Source organism: Cheilinus undulatus, linkage group 3, assembly GCF_018320785.1.
Source record: "Cheilinus undulatus linkage group 3, ASM1832078v1, whole genome shotgun sequence".
In the NCBI taxonomy this organism is placed as follows: domain Eukaryota; kingdom Metazoa; phylum Chordata; class Actinopteri; order Labriformes; family Labridae; genus Cheilinus; species Cheilinus undulatus.
In genome coordinates, this window is record NC_054867.1 from 25,476,075 (window position 1) to 25,496,674 (window position 20,600).

Sequence of the window (20,600 nt, forward strand, 5' to 3'; positions counted from 1 at the left end):
TGTTTGTTTGTACACGGCTGTTTCTCAGGCCCCTGACACTGGCATTCCTCAGCCACACACACACACATACATAGACACACACACACTGACATTTCATAACCAGTGGAGGTCAGATCCCAGGGCAGATCCCGTGGCTAACTTAAGTCCCTTCTGCACATAGGCCCCAAACACACAAATACACCAATAAAGCACAACGCACAGATGTGTTTCTCCTTCTATCACACAAAAGCTTTTATTTCTTCAATGACTGGATGGATTAGTAGCTCATTTAGAGTGAGAAACAACAAGAAGACCATCAGCAAAAAACAGGGGAGTGACAAGATTTTGAAAGACTAAAGGGTCATGTGATTTCTCATCAAAGTGAAAAATGTCTCCCAAGATTAACAGACTGCATAGATGCAGGGCAGCATAAGGTGGTGCAGTTGAAGTGGGAAGTGCCCTTCTATTGCTCCTGACACTTTAAAATTGCTAGTGTCGCAGCTAGTTAAGAAATTAAGCTGATCCTGTGTAATCTGTTTGAATCACTGCTGATGCTCCCTCCTCATGCACGCTCACCTGAGCCATGTGTTACAGGTGGACTGAAGATATTGAATCATCATGGTGGAAATTAGTCTGCCAGTACCAATACCTGTATGGAGTCACAATGAGAAGAATAAGCTGTTTAATTAGTGCACTGACCTATATACACAGATTCCTGCAGAGAGATGGCTTGCAAAGTCATGTTTGTTACTTTGTTCTTCAACTTTTGCTCCTCAACTCTCCTGCTACCTCAACTTTCCTCCGTTTATCTCCCTGCACATCTATCACACACCTATCAGCTGTTGGTTGCTTGTCCCATCAATCAGAAAAAGTGATTACTGTAACAGTGCATTGTATACTGCAGCTGTAAACTTAGTAAAACAAACTGCCATAGAGTGCTTTATTTGCTAAAAAAGGAAAAAAACTGTGCTATAATTGCCAATAAACACACAGAGCAGACACAAACACTCACCGCTCAATTAACAAGGTGTGTGGTGTGTTTTATGAGTCCAACACTGTCAAAGCCTGCATGATAATAACTTAGACCGCAACACATAAAGGAGTGCACAGATTTACCAATTTAACATCAGTATCGGCAATATCTGCCTTTTTGACAAACACTGGCCATCAGCAGATAATGTGGTCATGAACACGTCAGTATGTGGGATGCAACTAATCGATACTGTCAACAAAATTTGACAATTATCGCTGACAGATCTAATTGTGGATTCACTGGAAAGTCTTTGCTGATGCAATTCAGCGACCGTGACACAACACAAAAACAAAAACACATTGTTATGGTGGGAAGCTTAACAACATTGTTGCGTCTCAAAATGTATGAACTCAGGAGCACTTCCACTCAACACTGCAAATACAATGCTGTGAAAAGTATTTGCCCCCTTTCTGATTCCTGGGGATTTTTTGCATATTTATCACACTTTAATGTTTCGGATCATCAAACCAATTTTAATATCTCACAAAGACAACCCAAGTAAATACAAAATGCAGTTTCTAAATGATGTTTTTATTTATTAAGGAAAAAAAAATCCAAACCTATCTGGCCCCATGTGAAAAAGTAATTGCCCTCTGAACCTAATAACTGGTTGTGCCACCCTTGGCAGCAATAACTGAAATCAAGCGTTTGTGATAACTGGTGATGAGTCTTTTGCATTGCTGTGGAGGAATTTTGACCGACTCTTCTTTGCAGAATTGTTTTAACTCAGCCATATTGGAGGGTTTTCCAGCATGAACTGCCCATTTAGGGTCACACTATAGCATCTCAATTGGATTTAAGTCCAAACTTTGACTTGGCCACCCCAAAACCTTAATTTTGGGGGGTTTTTTTTAAGCTATTCAGAGGTGGACTTGCTGGTATGTTTCGGGTCGTTGTCCTGCTGCATAACCTAAGAGCGTTTGAGCTTGAGGGCAGGAACTGATGGCTGGACGTTGTCCTTCAGGATTTTCAGGTAGACAGCAGAATTCATTGTTCCATCAATCACAGCAAGTGGTCCAGGTCCTGAAGCAGCAAAGCAGCCCCAGACCATCACACTGCCACCACCATATTTGACTGTTGGCATGATGTTCTTTTTATCAAATGCTGTGTTATTTTTACTCCAGATGTAACAGGCCGCACACCTTCTAAAAAGTTCAACTTTTGTCTCGTCAGTCCACAGAATATTTCTCCAAAAGTCTTGGGGATCATCAAGACTTTTCTTGACAAATGTGAGACGAGCCTATATGCTTTTTCTTGTCAACAGTGGTTTTGGCCTTGGAGCTCTCCCATGATGCCATTTTTGCCCCGTGTCTTTCCTATGGTTTAGTCAGGAACACTGAGCTTAACTGAGGCCAGTGGGGCCTGCAGTTCTTTGGATGTGGTTCTGGGTTCTTTGTGACCTCCTGGATGAGTTGTTGTTGCACTCTCTGAGTAATTTTGGTTGGCCAACCACTCCTGGGAAGGTTCACCACCATTAACACATGATTCAACAAGGGGGGGAAATTACTTTTTCCACATAAGGCCAGTTGGTTTGGATTTCTTTTTCCCCTTAATCAATAAAATCCTCATTTAGAAACTACATTTCAGATTTACTCGGGTTGTCTTTGTCAGATATCAAAATTGGTTTGATGATCCGAAACATTTAAGTGAGATAAGTATGCAAAAAAGTCAGAAATCAGAAAGGGGGCAAATACTTTTCTCAGCACTGCAGAAGTGGTAAACTTCTGCTGCAGACTCCTGACCCAACCCAGGAAGCTAATGGGAGACTTGTCTGCTGCAGCACCAAAGATAACTTAGGGGCTAACACCTCTATTTATAACTCAATAGCAGCAAGCAACAAATAGACACCTGCTTGAGTTTTGAGGATTTGAGATGTTTGTAGATCTCACAGCTGATCATAACAGCAGTCATGAAACCGCTTTTTCCCTCTCTCACACTGCAAGTGTCAGTATGTGTATATGCATGAGTGTGACACATTTGCTCCTTGCTCGTTCTCAGCTGATCACAAACTGAACCATGGTTCTATAACGTAGAGATTATTATTATATTTGTAAAGTGGGCCTTGCTTGTCATGGGAGCATGACGGCAGTGTGCGAGCATTTGAAGACATGTTAGATGTCTCTTTTTCCCATATCTGAAGAGTTTAAAGAAAAAGCCACACAGTTTTTCCCATATTTGAATCCTCTCACACACCCTTTAACTAATATATTGCATTTTTTCTCAATTTAATTTTTAATTCATTTGATTTCTTTCAGGTCTGAATAAAGCAATATGGTGAAGGTCACACTGGTCACTCACAGAGGGAATCATCTCAGTGTAGTGTCAGGTTTAGGTGTGACTAGGGGTGGGAATTGATAAGATTTTATCGATATCGATGCCGTTATCAATTCTTCTTATCAATTCGATTCTTTATCAATTCCCTTATCGATTCCTTCCTGTGAATTTTCTTTTTGGATTGCTAAAAATGTCAAACATCAAGTGTTTGGGAGGAGAACGTTCTATAATATACAAAAAAATCTCTTTTTTTTGTTGGATATGTCTCGGTTAAGACAAACTGCTCTCTGGATTTTAAATCCGTGAACTTGAATTAGAATACAGTACTACTGCTCATTTTCTTTAAAAGATAAAACCTTAAAATAAATACAAAACTAATCTCTGGATTCCAGATCTCCGGAGGTATCAAAATAAATTCAACTTGTGCAAAATTAACAATTCTTGGGCAAAAAGATGCATGTCATGCATTAGACATCACTGTTTGATGTTTCACATTGCCCTGTGTGTGTCATTTTTGGAGTAATGAAGCCACACTTATGACCACTTTAGTCTGTTTTTCTGACAGTTCACTAGAAATGGGTGGTAATAAGGTAATAATGTATCCTAAGGGAATTAAAATTAGCCACAGTGTTGCTTTGATTAACATCATGAAGATTTCTTTCATTTTCGTTTTCTAAAAGCCTAACTAGGGACAGGAGATGGAAACTAGCAATAGCTGTGATCTCTATATGTAAAACATCAGTTATTTTTAGCTTGTTTGTAACAGGCTGAAGTTTTACTATGTAATTTGCATTGTCCCTATCAAATAAACTTTTTAAATAAATAAAAAATGCTGTGGGATTAGCACATATTAATAATAAATTCCTCGAGAATATGTGTATTTTTCCACCCAAAGCACCTGTGCCTGCGTATGAACGCACTTTAAAAGTGATGACTGGGGAGCAGGTGGCCCAGTGGTTAAAGTCACTCCCCATGTACGCAGGCGGCCTGGGTTCAAGCCCAAAAATAAATCTTTAAAAAAAAAAAAAAAAGTGATGACTGAACTCCTGTTAATGATGTCAGGACAGTTTTGCAAAAGACGAACACTCACGCACTGATACTCGCGCACTATGGCTTGGCAAAGCACGGACACAGCTCTGACACCACAGTATGGTCTTCTCTAAAGTCAAACTGTTAGATGTGCACTGCTGCTCTTAATGTGATCTCAGACAACAGGAGTTTAAAAACCCTCTAACTCTTCTTTCTGGGTATAAATCAGTGATGAGAAATTATTACGCACACTCACAGGTGCTGCGTTCTGCTGCACCCATGACAGGTACATTCAAAACCCCTGAAGGATTTTAAAAACATTTAAACAATTCTTTACCAGTTCAATGTGAAATGTAAATGAAATTATTCACTGCTTGTTGGTCATTTTATGCGCTTGAGTATTCTGTAACTTTTAATAAGATCGTGTAAACACTCGGCAGGACAGAGCTCACCATTGAAGCACAACGCGGACATTAATTATAAAGTCCAATCTTTATCTGTTTAAAATCACACAGAACATTACTTCACATTCAAAGATTCTCATATTAGATAAGGATTATCAATTCTCATCTTACGTCTGAGAGAAGAGGAGGGAGGAAAAAGAGCGCACAAAAACGACAAAAGAGAAACTTCATTTGATCCCCTGCCCCGATTTAACCTGTTGTACTTAAATTATTCACTTCTACCGCTAGGGTTGCCAACCATCCCTTGAAATATGGAAATGTCCCGTATTTGACAGTTAAATGATGTGTCCCGTTTTTAATCAATACGGGACGCAATTTGTTCCATTTTTTTCCATCTACATCCTACTCTGCCACTGGTTGGTTAATACCTGCTACATTCGTCAGTTGGATTGGTCAGCTAAGACATAGAGTCAATCAGAGGCAGAGGAAGGCAGGTCTTCTCTTTGCAAAATGCGGAATGGGAAAGATAGAGAGGGAGGGAGGAAGGTGCTTCAAACATCGCACAGCTGGAGTGCTTCAAGATACACAGAAGTGAGCAGGAGAAAGAAACATTTGGTCAGACAGCAACAGTGAGTAAAAATTCAAATGCAGTATGTGCTTTCAAGTGTTTTCCGTGGATCACAGTGGGCTGGCAGACATAAACATTTCAGCTAAGAACGACACAGGACTCCTAAGAGCCAAACTGTGGTGTTGCAGTTCGTTATTATCCAAACATCTCCTGAGACTGTTACAGTATTAACAGTCTTTTAAGCCTGTTTTGATGGGAGTTCCATTCATGGGGCATCATGAATCTCCTTAAACTTCATCATCAGGAGGTTTTTCTGTCTGTCAGTCTGAGATCCTCTCAGCTTGGAGAAGAAGCAACGCAGCAGCGGGGTGTGGCTTCAGATGGCATGTGACCACATGTGAAGATAACAACTGTGAAATAAGTTTAGCCAAGCTGAAAAAAACCCCAGCATTTATTATTAATTAATCAAACAGTCCTTAGAGAAAAATATTTACCTAATGAGTTTTGCCCAGATTAGAAACAGTTAGAGATTCCTGTGTATTTTTCAATATAATGTAGAAGCTTCTAAGTACTGATCCCTACATTCACATTTTAAAACATGATTATTATCTATCTTATGGACATATGGCAAATATTTAAGTCCAAACTGTGCTAACATTGCTGTTTAAGTTATGATTTAAAGGGGAGGAAAGACTGAAAGAATAATGTAAGCTACTAAAGTGTAAGTGTAGTGTTTTTGAATACAATTCACTTAAGTAGAAATAATATAGCTGGTCTGTAAATCTACTCAAGCAAACATAAAGGAGTGATAAATAGTTACTTTTGATATGGGGGGGGGGGTTGATGGCAAATATGATTTTTCAAAACAACAAACAAAACAAATATTTTTCAAAACAACAAGGGAATATGACTTTTCAACCAGGTTGTTTAATTAAATTTACAGCTTCAAAATTAAATTGCAGTGTAACTGCAAATGTGAATGTTTTCAGAAGGCATTCTCTATCTGATACTTGACTGTCTGGCGACAGCATAGGTCAAATAGCTGGCTACTTTCACATAACTGATGGAAAGCTTGGACCACCATTCTTTTGTTTCTTTGTTTTTGTTAGATGCTGTGTAATATGGCAAACGTATGATAATTTTCCCCAAAACAACCTTATTAAAATAAGAGTTTTTAAAAACACTGAAAAAGTACTCGTAGACCCACACAAAAAGCTAAAATGAGTAGTAATAGTAGACGTGGCACTGGCCCACGGCAGCTGAGGACCCAAGGGGTGTGGGGCATCTCTTATTTTTATACACACAAGTTGGTAACCCTATCTACCGCTCCTGTAAATGTCTCCTTATAAACCTGATTTATTTTAGACTCGAAGCATTTTGATAAAGGAATAGATGAAGCACCGCAGAGGCACGTGCTTCACTCGTTATGCGTATGCATGCACGCCGACATGAGCTTGTATGTGTTTTTTAAACACCTTGCGGAGATACTGTATAGTCCTGTAAATGTTTATTTCCTCAGCTTCTCTGTTCATGTTTGCTGACTGCCTCATGTGAGGCCTGTATTTTATGGCAACCGGGAGTGAGGCATCGATAAGGGAATCATTAAGATAAAATGTAAATGATGTCGATGGATCAACATCCCATCTCAATGGGAACCGGTTCTCAATGGGAACCGGTTCTCGGCACCCACCCCTAGGTGTGACAGATTGGCCCTGTTTGGGCCCTGATTAGTCCCAGGTGTGTTAAGCTTGTATACCCTTGGGCCTCAACACTGATATGTTTTCACACAGATTCAATCCCATATCAGCATCAGGCTGTGATAAAGGTTAAACACTGTATAGAAAACAATAGATAGGCACTACCTTATTCCCACTTGTGCCATACCAGCTTGGTAGTCTTACACTGATTTGTCTCTATGAACAGATATCTGCATAAAAATGAAGCTAGCAATTGAACATTAAAACCTCAGCCACAAATCTGCTTGACTTCTTTTTGGAGAAAGCCAATCAGTGTTTAAATTCCCTCAGTACCTGAAACACATCAGAAATGATCAAACAAACCTCCATTTGAAAAAAAACCAAATGCTTTTAAAAGTTGTTGTCTCTTCTAGAGTACAGACCTGACAGAGCTTTACTTTTAACTCTTAAAATTTCAGCATCATGATGTTATTTTAGGGTAAGACCAGGGACAGCTGGTGATGCAAACGGTCTACTGTACAAAAAAACTGTCTCATTTCGGATCTGCTTAAGTGGGTTACATGGCAATGGAGGATGGGTCCTTTGGTCCTTGGTTGCCTGTATCTTTAAAGACGGAAGCACTATTCTCAAACCAACAGCCTGCACCCCTGACCAATGGGTCTGTTTCTGAAGCGGGATAGAGTGACTGGATCAAAGGTAATGCTGGAGTTAAAGGTAAAACACAAACAGAATGCTACTTTGCTTGTTGCTTGGTTTTATGTTCATTTGTTTCCTAATAGGTTGTTGTTTAGAGATGGAATAAACCATCTGTTGTTTGTACATGGTGCTTTATTTTGAAACTGACCAGATGCTCTGTATGTACCCATGTCTGACTTCCTTTTCAAAGTTTGATTGCTAAGAGTGACTCTACTAAAAAAAACCTAGCAAGTGTACATCAGAGCACTGTGGCACTTCTTGCACACACTGGAGACAGACCGAGGCCGTGGAAATCAAAGATTGTAACACTGCACATACAGACAATGTGGAAGCAGTGGCTAAAAATGTAGTTTGGTGCTGGATGACCTAACCAAGATTTTTCCTTCTCTTTTACCACAGGTCTAGTGAACTTTGTGTCTTATTTAAAGAGTGTTGTCAATGTCTCCACAAAGTTAAGTTTATAGTCAGTTGTATAGCAGCAGTTTCTAAGTTTCCCTTAACCACAGTAATATAATAAATAGGCACTTATTGGTTTAGCTTGCTACCATTTTGTTTTGTCTTTTTTTCCCCCCTATTTTATCATTGATTCTGATTAGCTGAGGGGTGTCGACTGATTCTCAGTAATAAGCTTTTATGACTGAATTACATCGAAATTGACTTTACAGTTCCAAATCAATGTGTTTGCTCTAAACTATTATGTACACAATGTTAACAACAAGATATATAATATCCTATTCACTGTATTTGCTACAAATAGTATCCGGTGTTGTGGATGTTTTTTTATTATTACAATCTTGTTTCAGGTATTTGTCATTTGTGTTAAAATAAGGAGCAAAATGATAACATACACACAAATATGCAATCAATATCCACACCAACTCTAAGTTTCTGTTTTAAGGGAAACATAAATATGCTGACACAAAAAGCAGATTCAAGGGATCTCTGAATTTTGAAATCACAGCATTTCCTGTCTAGACTTACTTTGCCTGAACAATGTTGCAAGTCAACTCTTGCTCTCCTGCTTTGACTCATTCCTCACTTTAAAATCTTTGGATACATTCACAGCAGGACTTAATCAGTAGCACCTTCCTGCTTTAGGTGAGTGTGAGTGTTGGTGTGTGTGTGTGTGTGTGTGTGTGTGTGTGTGTGTGAGTGTGTGTACATGTATGAGACATAGGGACCCCCAGTCTAACCTAAACACTTGTGAGAAGAGATTTTATATCTCCAGACATTCAAAACAAACCTCAGCCTCAGCCTCTATCTGTCTCTGCAGACAAGTGAGACGTTTTAAAAAGGTGCACTTACCGCACATCAGAAACTGAACGCCTCACAGTCATGGTAATCCAGTCTCTACCACACACACAAAAACACACACAGTCCACCCATCCATGGCACTGTATCCAGGAGGTCAGGACCAGGAGGGGGAGGTGGGTAGCATACCGTTGTATTAGTGTACTTTTACCGTGAATAAAGAATGGCCATAAAAGGTAAAACCATCCTGCCTGGACCTGCTTACTGTAAACAAGCACAGAGTAAAGTGGAGCGGGTGAGAGATGCCGTCTGGAGAGGTGCAGAAAACGAAGAAAGCAGGGAGCGGAGACCGGGGAGGGAGGGTGAAGGGTGGCAAAGGATTGGACAAGCTGGAGTTTCATATATTTGGACACAGATGTGTAAGTGGTCAGGAAGCCCCCTTTCTCTTAGCAAAGAAGTGCTATGTCTTATAATAAGTTGACTGTGAGGAAAAATAGATTTAAAACAGGGAAAAAGAGAAAATTAAACCTTTAATCTAATGCAAGGTGCACCATGCATTTAAAAGTCATACTTAATCACAAGCTCCCTAGATGTTAATATTCCTCTTAGTTCTATTTGTGAAAAAATGAATAGGTTAATTCTGGATGCATGCAATAAATCCTTTGAAAGTGATTTACATTTATCGCAATCAAGTTTCCAGAGAGGATTTACAGACTAAAGGTCAATGGTCAGGAAAACTATGCCATAAGACTGACATTCTTAAATCATCAAAACATGTACAGTACAAAGGACATGGGAGTCACGCTCTCTTACCTCAAAGAATACAGTTTTCTCCTGAGAGTTTCTGAATAAACCAACTTCAAAGGCCAAAGATGACCTTTGACTTCTTAAAAGTTGTAATTTATGTGCATCTGCCCACTGCTTTTTACATTTTTTATTTTGTATAAACAGCAATAAAGACATCATGTATAGATTATACATGTTTTTTTCTATAAGAAGTTGTCTCGTCTATATGAACACGAGCACTTTCAGTGTCACCTCTCAGTACTTGATGTATCGAAAATCTTTTTTCTGAACATTCCTTTAAGGTTCCAATGTTCTGTGCAGGTAATGAGTGTGTGTGTGTGTTCGTAACTGCTGTTAAGATGTGTCGGGTGTGTTGGGCGTCAGCTGCTGTTTCAGATTACTACAACAACACTTTCACTATGTTTTCGGCTTGAAAAAAAAAGACAGTTCACTTGAGTCTGGATTAACATGATAGGGAATGAGGACACATCAGTAACCCAGTTAAATTTCTGTTTCATGAGGGGGGCCTCCAAAATGTCTGTGGTCCATGGGTTTAGAGTGGCATTGAGTCCCCAGTGTTCATAGAGATATGATTTCTCATGCATGCACACACAGAGTATTAAGGAGAGCCGTATCTGACCAAAAAAAAAAAAAGCCACAAAGTGAGTAAAATTGTTGTCATGTTGTCTGTATTTCTTCTTTGTGCCGATCTGCTTGTGTCATATTACAGTGTGATGACATATGGGTGCCTAGGCCTGACTGGGCTTTGAGCAATGTGAGTGCCAACCCCTTGGGGTCAGGGTACTGGGTGGCTTCAGTAAGTTTCAGGGCAACTGGGTCTAGTGTGAGTGTGCCCAAACACAATGCTTGCAACCACTGATAGTTTGTGCACTCTTGTTTTCTCTCTTGGACACACAAACTAAATTAAATTATAAATAATAATTGTATTATGTAAAAAATTTACATGTAGGCAGACAGAATTTAGAAGCAGAAGGTACACCTGATTAAGTGATTATCAACCTTCTGTAGTAGAAATTAAACATCCCATATAGCCCAATCCTGTACCATACATTTGTGTTTGTTTCAAAAAATGTGTTCATACTTGTATTAGATTATACCTCAGTATGTGTGGATAATTTTCACTAAAACTGATAGACAGGCTAACTATGGGGCTGTGGCGTATTAGACTGTGCCTATATACAGCCATGTCTTCCTCTTCAAATTCACTTTCAAGGCACAATGTCACCAATGTCCCTGCTTTTAATACAAAAATAAAAAAAACTCTCACTTAATAGTTAAATTGCATTGACCAAAACATTACATTTAAGAGGAGTAATAGCTTTTAGGGGTTTTTGCATTTAAAAAGGTCTGGGCAGGATATTTGTATATAGGCAGACAAACACACACACACAAAATACACACAGGTTGGCGAGGGGCAGCCTAACAATGCAAAGTGGAAAAACATGAGTCGGGCTGTTGAGCATGAAAAAAGATGTCTTCAAATGAATAGAGTAAACCGTGGCAAATGAAGAGATGCATCAAGGTGGAGGAGGCTGAATGAGAGATGAATGGAAGCAAAAGAGTGGAACAGGGAGAGGCTGATTTGCGTAATCCCATCGTGGAAATTGACTTTTAAATGCAATATTCAATTTCTGCACTCCTGAAAGCGAGGGACAGAGAGCGAGCAAGCCAGGCTTTTTTGCTTAATAATAATAACAAAATAATGTACTTGAGACATAAAAGCAAATAGAGAAATGAGAACAGGCAAGCTTTCGGAAGGTGGAGACACATCTCTGGAGCGCATAAACACAGAGTGTGACAGCTAACAAGCTGGGGAGAATTAGTTCCACCTTAGCCTTTCAGGTTTTACATTCATAAGCAGAAAAACACTGAGTTTCAATAGGAGCACACAAGTCACCAGAAATATGCAGAATGGACAGTAACCTTTGAATGTGACAAGTTTTTACAACAGCTTCTGTGTTTGACTGAGCAAACACAAAGATGAAGCTCTGCTATCATCAGAAAAAGGAGATGTGGTTGGGTTGGCAAACTTTAAAAGGACCTGAGTCAGGTCGACTTAATGCTTAAAGTGAGAGCATAATAATCTGAGTCCATGTAAACAGAAATGTACAGAGATTCAAAAGCTACTACGCCATAGATGTATCCATTTTCTGCATCACTGCTCTTAGCATATTCTGTATTTGAAAAGAAACATAAAATAAAATAACCACATTATTTAGGGGGAAAGGGCAAAAGCTCTGAGTTCAGAGATTCTCAGAGACTTTAGTAACTTTTTATTGTGTCTTGAAAGCTGACACACATGATGATCCTAACTAAAGTGTTGCCTTGAGGATTTTTGTGAAAATGAAGGTGAGAAAAGGGCTTTTATACAAGTTATAAAACTTAGAAGTATAAAACTTTTTATCATGCATATTGTGTAAATATATATTCTTTAACAAAATAATTTAAAAAAACCAAAAAAAAAAAAAACCTTGCTTTAAAATTTGGGTTTGACCATGGCTAAATTTAGCAGACAAAGTCATTGCTTTATGGTAAAGTATCATCAATGTCCAGTGAGATTCTGCTCTTTCCAAGTAAGGTGATGCTTGTGTTTTCATTAAACTTGAGGGATTAACTTGTTTTTTCTAGGTCTTTAAAATTCCCTCAACACTTAAGCACAAAGAAATCCCTTTAAAGCACGATGCATTATCACAAAAATGCTTTATTAAGTTTGAAACAAGCTTGTTTTCTTAGATCCTAAAAAGCTGATGAGTTATATATAATGGGTTTTCATTCGGGCACCTAAGCACCTAAGGTGATTATCTAAATACAGTTTTAGGTTGCCAGACAGCCTGTTTTTAAACAAGCCTTGATAAATGGGGTGTCTTTAACTCACAAAAATAATTTGTAAAGAATAAACAAAAGAGTCAAGAATGTATTTTGTACTTCTATGTTGAGTTACAATGAAATGTGTAACACCAAAGCATAAGGTGAATATTTGCACATTTCCTTTCTTGCTAGTTATTGCAGAATTCATAAAGCTTTTTCCTTACACCGATAGAAATATTAGATATACTTTAATATAATATTATTCTAGATCTAAATTGTTTCGTTCTTCTTCACAAGTACTGATATTTTCCTGCAACTTTGCTTCTGTTTCAGTTCTGTTTAAAGCAGAAACACAAAGAAAAATGTGTTTCTACAGATTTTGATTCTGTGATGGTTCTGGGTAAAATTCAGATAAAAACAAAAAAACAAAAACAAAAAACAAAAAAACAAGGAACCAGAAAGGTTTCTGTTCTAGGGTTGAGCTAAACAATTCTGATCAACTCTGTTTTAATTTGCTATTAGTTATAAAGCTGCTTTTAATCTGAGGGTTTCAGATAAAGTTTTGGTTGACATGTTAGTTTCATATGCAACCATTTTGTACGCTCTTCTGAAAGATAATTATAAAATAAAAGGGGGGTAAACTGGAACAAACATCAGGAATACTATTTGTGTTGCAGAATATAAGTAAATCACCACTCAGGTGAAATGTCTGTCTGTCTTTGTCTGACAGGAAACTGTCTCAGAGGAGCTTATCACTGTGGCTAGGCTTCCGAAAACAGAGACATTATCAGAGCCTCAATATTTTTAAGACTACACACACATATGCAGAACAGGACCCTACAAGTCCTTCACCTTGACTCTTCAAGTGTGTACTAAAAGTGCTCAAGCCTCGTTACAATGCCCCAACTTATGCAGACATAATCCAGTCCATGGTCTGTTAATGTTGGACAAAAGCAATGATTTAGCATGAATAACTGCAGCAGTCACAGCTCACTAACAACTATGTGCCTCCACACTTAATAAATCCTCAAAATTATATCTAAAGACACATGCTTTATATTTTGCATTAAATCTATTTTATATTTTAAAATCAGGAGATTTTATTAATCATCAAGATGCTTCACTTTCAGTTTTGTTTTCCAGTGGCCAGTCCAATGTCACCCAATGACTGCTGGAATTGGCTCCAGCCTCCAACGACCCTGGACTGGACATGTGATTTAAATAATGGATGGATGTTTTATTTCTCCCTCTTAATTGTTTAATGTTTCACACACTACAGTAAATACATAACCTCTGTGAACCATTTGACACCTATTGATAACAGCACTGAGCGAGGAAGCACTGGTGTATCCTCCACGGAAGTCTTTTTACCAAAGGTGCACATGATTGGTTTGGAGGCGCAGCATCTGCCAGAAAAGCCGCACTTCTGCACAGTTCAGAGCTCTGTGGTGGATTATTTATCAGATTACAGATTATGTGAAAGAGAGCCTCAGTTATCAGCTAATAAAAATGGATCTGTAGGCTAGATAGATGAGGATGTTAACAATGATTAAATGGTTACATTTTTAAACCAAAAACATTCTACTGATAATCAGATATGTAACATGAAATGAAGCCTGCCAGTTAGTTCTGCCAGAATCTCGAGTCAATCAATCACACCTGACATGCATCTTAATCAAATCACATGACCCACATCCTCCTAAACTAGTTGGCTATTTAAGCTGCGTGATTTCCTTTCTCTTCCTCTGCTGCAACCCTTCGCTTGGATTAAAGCTGTGCTCTTGCTTGCAACCCTCCTCCACTCCAGCATCCACCTGCTGGCTCCGACTGGGGGTTAAAGCTGTTATATTGTCACTCCTCAAATTTTGTATGTAAAATTTTTTTGGAGTGTTTTAGTCAGAGCCGGGCACCAAACATAATATGTTGCATAATAAATGGTTAAACAAACTTCTACGTGAGATTACTGGCTGAAATAAAGATTGCTTTTCTTAATACATTTCATTGCAGATTTTTTTTTCCATTTTTATTGTGAGTCATCATAAAGGTTTTTAAAGTTAATTTAAATACGGGTCTGCTAATGTTTGGGCTATGACGTGAATCAGCTGATCAGCTGATCATCAGTGCCTGACATCACTCAGACGCTGTGAAGTGAAGGATTTCTCATTCACCAAGTTGTGCCTCCTCTCTCCTCCTGTCTCTTCCTCACATCTCTCTTTCAATTCCTCGCTGGGTGGAGCTAAGAGGCGAGGAAACGACGCGAACGGAGGAAGGAGACCAAAATATAAAACGAGAAAGACCTTAAGTTTGTACCGTCTTTAATGTTTTGGAAACCAAAATAAGTCCACATATCCACTATGAATGCAGCAGAAGCTGCACTGCTGTGTAGGCATGAGCAACTGGCTCACTCAGACCGGAAGTCTCACGTGATCTCGTTGTCTAAGCAGAGGAGAAGAGGTAACAGTCAACTGCCTGCTGCCAGCTGGTGGCGCCTGCCGCCAACTAGTGGTCAGGGGGTGAAATTACATCACAAACCACCGCACCAACAAAGTGAAAATATCGATATTGCATTTTAAAATATCGATACAGTATTGCGCCGCGAAATATCGTGATATATCGTTTTTATTTTTCTTATTTTTCTTACACCCCTAGTTGTTTGAAATTAAAGAGATCTACCCTTAAAGCTAACAGACATTTCTTTATCCTGTTGATGCATTACAAACCAAATACAATACACAAGGACAACTCACTGAAGGAAATAACATACTTTATTTTAATCATTTTGCTGTTCATAAAGTGAAGTTGTTGCTCCTTAATTCAACCTCCATGCTGAGTTGAATGTGGATGTTATAATGTTTTTTTTCTTTATGATGTTTTATATATTCTACTTGTTTGACAATTAATCAATAAATGTGTTACTTTTTCTGTAAATAAAGGGTTCCCAACTTTATGTGTAGAAACAAAACAACCTACCAGTTTCTGATGAACCCTGCTTTTTCTTCTCTGATCACTTCCTCTCTGCATGGTTGTGGTGATGTAACAAGTTCCTGATGAGATTCTCAGCAGGTCCATCTTGCTCTTCTTCCTGTATCGAACTTAAGACAGAAAAAAAAAAACTATTCAATTCTTTGAAATTGTCAGTTAAGATCATCTAAAAACGATCAATCAGAATTGTTGCATCAGGAAGTACGACTTGCACGCTCTTTGGATTGATCAATAATTTTTTTTCATTCAATCTAAGTCACACACTTGGTAAAATCGAAACTAATGTGTCTCAAACTGTAACAAGAACGGTTTTCTTTAATGAATTGTCTAATCTGGCTTTGTTTGTTTTTGGCCTTTGTATTCAAATGGAAATGCATAAGACAACAGGAAACTTAATGTCCTCTAGACAATAAAACCAAAACAATATCAAATGCAATTTAATAAATCGTTTTAATTGGTACTGGAATTATTCAAACTTGAGAGAGGACTGCACTGCCACTTTGAGTAACAGAATACCAATCACATAATTCTTTGTCAAACCAAACAACTATATTGCACACTGAATTGGTGATTACAAACTGATTTGATTTTATCTGAATAAAGAGGCCAAAAATGTGCATAGTTCAGATAACATCCTCAGCTTGACATAGAAATCACCTTCTAAAGAAAAACATTCGATTCAAAAGGTGAAAGAATGTTTCAGCACGCTGTTAACCAATCCATGTACCAAGGGCAAGTCGTCAATTCAATCTTGACGGTAACAGATATCAAAGGGTTTTATATTGCTGGGTGCATTTTTGTAGCCTTAAAGTTAATTAGACATTCTTGGAATTTGACTCGGAATTTATGTATCCCTGCACATAAGCCTTTTTGAAACATATGTAACTGAAATGATGGCCTGTAGAAAGATGTTGCTGCTGGGGTAACCCTGAAACACAGGTGCACGCCAGGCATCAGTCACTCACACCTACACACACACAAACACACACTAGTCCCATAGCTCTAGCTGCAATCAGTGTGTTTATACAGAGTGTCAAAAAACCTGGGTTTCTGTGACAAAAAGCACTAGGTGAAAAGAGGAATGCCAAGACATCGCACTAAATGGTGTAGACCTTATCATCAGTCTCTAAACAAGCACACACACACAACTGCACGTGGAGTTGTCCGTTCTCGCTCACTGACGAGGACTGATGGCGTGAACGGAGATGAGGACAGAGGAGTCAAACAAAGGAGTGAAATATGAAGACGGGAGGAAACAGAGAGCCAAAATAAGAGAGGAGGAAGCAGAGGAATGGAGCACAGGATGAAGCTGACAGATATTAAAACAGCCAGAGCACAATGACGGAGCTCTCCCTTCCTGGGAGCTAATATGCAGAGATTAGTGGAAGGGTGGGAGAGAAGGAGAGACAGAGGGAGAACGCACACAAAATAGGAAAGTTTTTTAAACCCTTTTTAAACCAACCTGCCTTCTCAGGGAGTCTTTTTTCATCTTTCTTTAAAATTCAAATTCTGATATTAACAGAGTGCTCATGTAACATCCCGCCTATTAAAGTGGAATCCTATGTTCAGTGATGTTTTTCTTTAGTTTAGTACTTTTCAAGAAAGTATCATGATTATGACAATTTAGCAAGGCAAAAAGCACTCCTGTTGCTATAAAATCCCTGTTTAAAGTAGGGATGCACAATAATTATCAATACTGATAAATTATCCGCCGATATTGCATATATTTTATATATTTTTACCATCCCAATAAAAAAAAAAATTGACAAAAAAAAACAACCAATAATGAAGGCGTTTGTGTTCTTTCTCACAAGACAACATATTTCGAAACAGCAGGCGGCGCCGAAGGACATGACCCACTGTTAAACACCAGAGAAGAAGAGGAAGCAGCCTCAGTGCTAAGAGGCTAACAACATGGTGAAGTTATTGAGTATTTACAGGGAACACAGCATGACAATGTTTGTAAAATTTGCCCTGCAAAGATCCCGGAGAGTGTAAAAAGTCCTCAAGTTTTACACAACAGCTCTTATAAGTCACTGAAAAGTCAGCATCCTAATGTTGTTAAAACAAAGCGGCAATGGCCGCTAGCCTTAGCTGCAGGAATTAGGACCAAGCCAAAGGCTAATACCAGGCAGCGCTGATTCAGCAGGCACTGAAAACTGCAGAAAGTTTGCCAGAGCAAAAAGGCGCAACGATAATAATGACAAAATCAGTCTGACAGTCTCCTGATCCACTGCTCCTTTCAGAGACGTATCCCTGCCTGCTCTGTTTGATGTGGTTTCATTCAGTCTAATCAACATTAGGAACAGAAGTTTAGCCACAGACCATGGTGTACTTTACATTTTTAACCTATTTCTGATATGACTTATGTCAGTGCATATTTTTAATCTGTATGTAAAATAGCAGCTCTCTTCTTTTCTGACTTAAGCTGCAAAAAAAAAAAAAAAAAAATCTGACTCCCAAACATCTCTTTTTGTTAAGCATGACAGCCTGTTATCATTTGGTTTGATTTGACATATGTCAGCTGAATTCTTGTTTAGTTGATTGAAATATCAGACTTGACCCCTTGTCAAGAAATTCATTTCAGTTGTTTGTTGTACTTTGTTTGGTACACAAATGTTTAACTGAAAAAAGTCAGAATAGTTCTTTGTTTTTCTATGTAAACATGAGTGATGTCAGAATTAGTTAAAAATATCTTTGCTCACTTAATATTAACCCGTTCTTATCCCTATATGTGCATAAATATATTGAATGAACTTCTTTTTTAAATCAACAATTGAAAAAAAAATTTCAGTTCTTATTGGTTATCTGCTATCAGGAGTAGGGTATTATCAGCTATTGGTATCGGTTCAAAAAAATACATATCATGCATCACTAATTTCTATATGAAATGGCACTGCAGTGCTCTATATCTGTGCAACATCTGGCTTAATTGTTTACAACAAAGCATTATGTGCCGCTTATAATCTCCTGATCCCACTTAGAAGTTGAGGGAAATTTTTACTTCACAGCATCATTCAATGCCGGTTGTGATGACACTAACTAGCCCCCTGAGCCTAGCTGTTGTTGCTAACTGCTATTAAGTGGAGTGTCATGTGTTTGAAGACTGGTGTTGCTTCGGCATTTAATTATGTTTCATTGCACATCTTCCTGACTTTCTCGTGTTGGAAGAAACCAGAAATAATCCAGTGTGCTTGTTTTGGTGTGAGACGTGCGCTGCACCTGCAGTTTAGCGTCTGCTGCCATCTTCTGGCATTTTTTTTTTTTTGTTAACTGTGCCAAAGAGGATGTGTATTTTAAAACTGCCACCACAGAATTTACGGCCATTATCAATTCTGTAACACCTGTATCACATGTATTGGCAAAGAGTGTGGTGATATAGGCGATAAATTGTTGAGCACATGCCTGTTGTACCTTAAAAATGCTGTGAAAACAATGCCTCCTCCACCCTATCCACCTGAAAAACTGTGTATCTGATGTGTAGTGGGTGTCCAGTTAAATGTTGTTTTATGTCTTCACTGGATGGTAATGGCAGTCAAACCTCAACAACTAAACTATTTTGGGGAACTGTGTAAACCTCTCATTCTCATGAGACTTAAAGGAAGATTTTAGACAAGCTGAAAATGTATCTTTGTAACACACACATCCACAGATTGCACATAAACACACAAGTGCACAAACAGACATAACCACAGCCTCCTCCAGTATGTGTGGGAAGAGGGAAAAGGAAGGTGAGGGAAACTAATATTTCTCTTGAGAGAGATTGATGTGATCTGTTCAGCACTTCATTGTTTGAGGACGATTTGAGCGAACAGCCTTTTCTCAGCAGACCTGACTGTCTGCGTGTGTGTCTGTGAGTCAACAGCAGACCATGAGCATTAAGGAAAGAAATTGCTCTATTATTTTAGCGACTGCAACAAATCAGTTGGTTCACCTTTGTCCCTCTCAATTGTTGGAGCGAACACGGACAAACTCAGGCAGCACACGTGGGACTGCCTGCTTGTTCGTGCACTGCATAAGCTCAGCAGAGTGAATAGACCCTTTCACATCCACAGATAAAGGGATGAGGGGTAATAAAATGTGTGTACTTGATTCACTAATACACTTGAGCTGTCCTTTCATGCAATTCACCCAAGCCATCTCTAAGGGAAATAGCAACATACACACTCTCTCAGCGTACAGCCAGACTAAAGCCTACATATGAAAAAGAAACTTCACTCAGTGTGCAGCTTAAAATGTTATAACCCTCAAGACCCCCCAAATAAATCAAAAGTAGCTGAAGTTTACTTAAAATGCCATTCTGGACTCAATTCAAGCAAACATCAAACAAAAAACAGAAAAAAGACAGATAATGTCTGTAACTACTTGTTCAAAATTACTCCAGCTGGAAATGTGATACTTCGCATGAGAATTTAAGTCAAAGTATGTAAAAACATGCAAAAATAGCTCTAAATGGTAACTGACAGGTTTTCTTGATACTAAACAATGTCACATAATGATTCAATTCCATTTTTGACCCAAAACCTTGAATAACAATGCTAAAAACTTTGACTGTTTTCAAACCCTAACTCTACGCAGTGATTTCATAATTTCTATGCCTTTTTTTTTTTCCTTTCTTTTAAGATTTATGTTTGGGCATTTTTGTGCCTTTATTTGATAGATGAGGACAGTGGATAGAGTCGGAAACAGGGACGAAAGCAGGGGAGAGACATGCAGTAAATGGCCTCAGGCCGGATTCGAACCTGGGCCGTCCGTGAACATGGGGCGCGCCTTTAACCACTAGGCCACCTGCGCCCCTCTATGCCTTTTTTAAAGTCAACAGTCAGAGTCTGCCAACAAAACAGATCCTTCACTGAAAAATCTTTGGCCTCTAAAAATTAAAGACATTTGTGTAAAACTTTAACCCACATGTTATCAGGACAAACAAAAGCAATTTGGTTATTTAAAACACCTTTGGTAACTTGAATAGCTGTGCATGCTGTTTACAGAGGGTCAGTGGTTTGATGGGATTTTCTTTTACAAAACTTTCCATGAAAGGCTTTATTTGCTGTTCACAGTCACAGTTAGTCAAG

The 20,600-nt window shown here is 38.6% G+C and overlaps 1 long non-coding RNA gene across 1 annotated transcript in view; it reads right to left on the minus strand.

Moving 5' to 3' along the window:
* Positions 1-360: 360 nt before the first annotated feature.
* LOC121528425 overlaps positions 361-20,600 on the minus strand; it is a 34,222-nt gene continuing 13,982 nt past the window's right edge. Inside the window, exons 2-3 of the long non-coding RNA XR_005993483.1 lie at positions 15,517-15,638; positions 361-628 (exon numbers count right to left, since the gene is read on the minus strand). This is a non-coding gene — a long non-coding RNA (uncharacterized LOC121528425). The remainder of the gene's footprint in view (positions 629-15,516; positions 15,639-20,600) is intronic.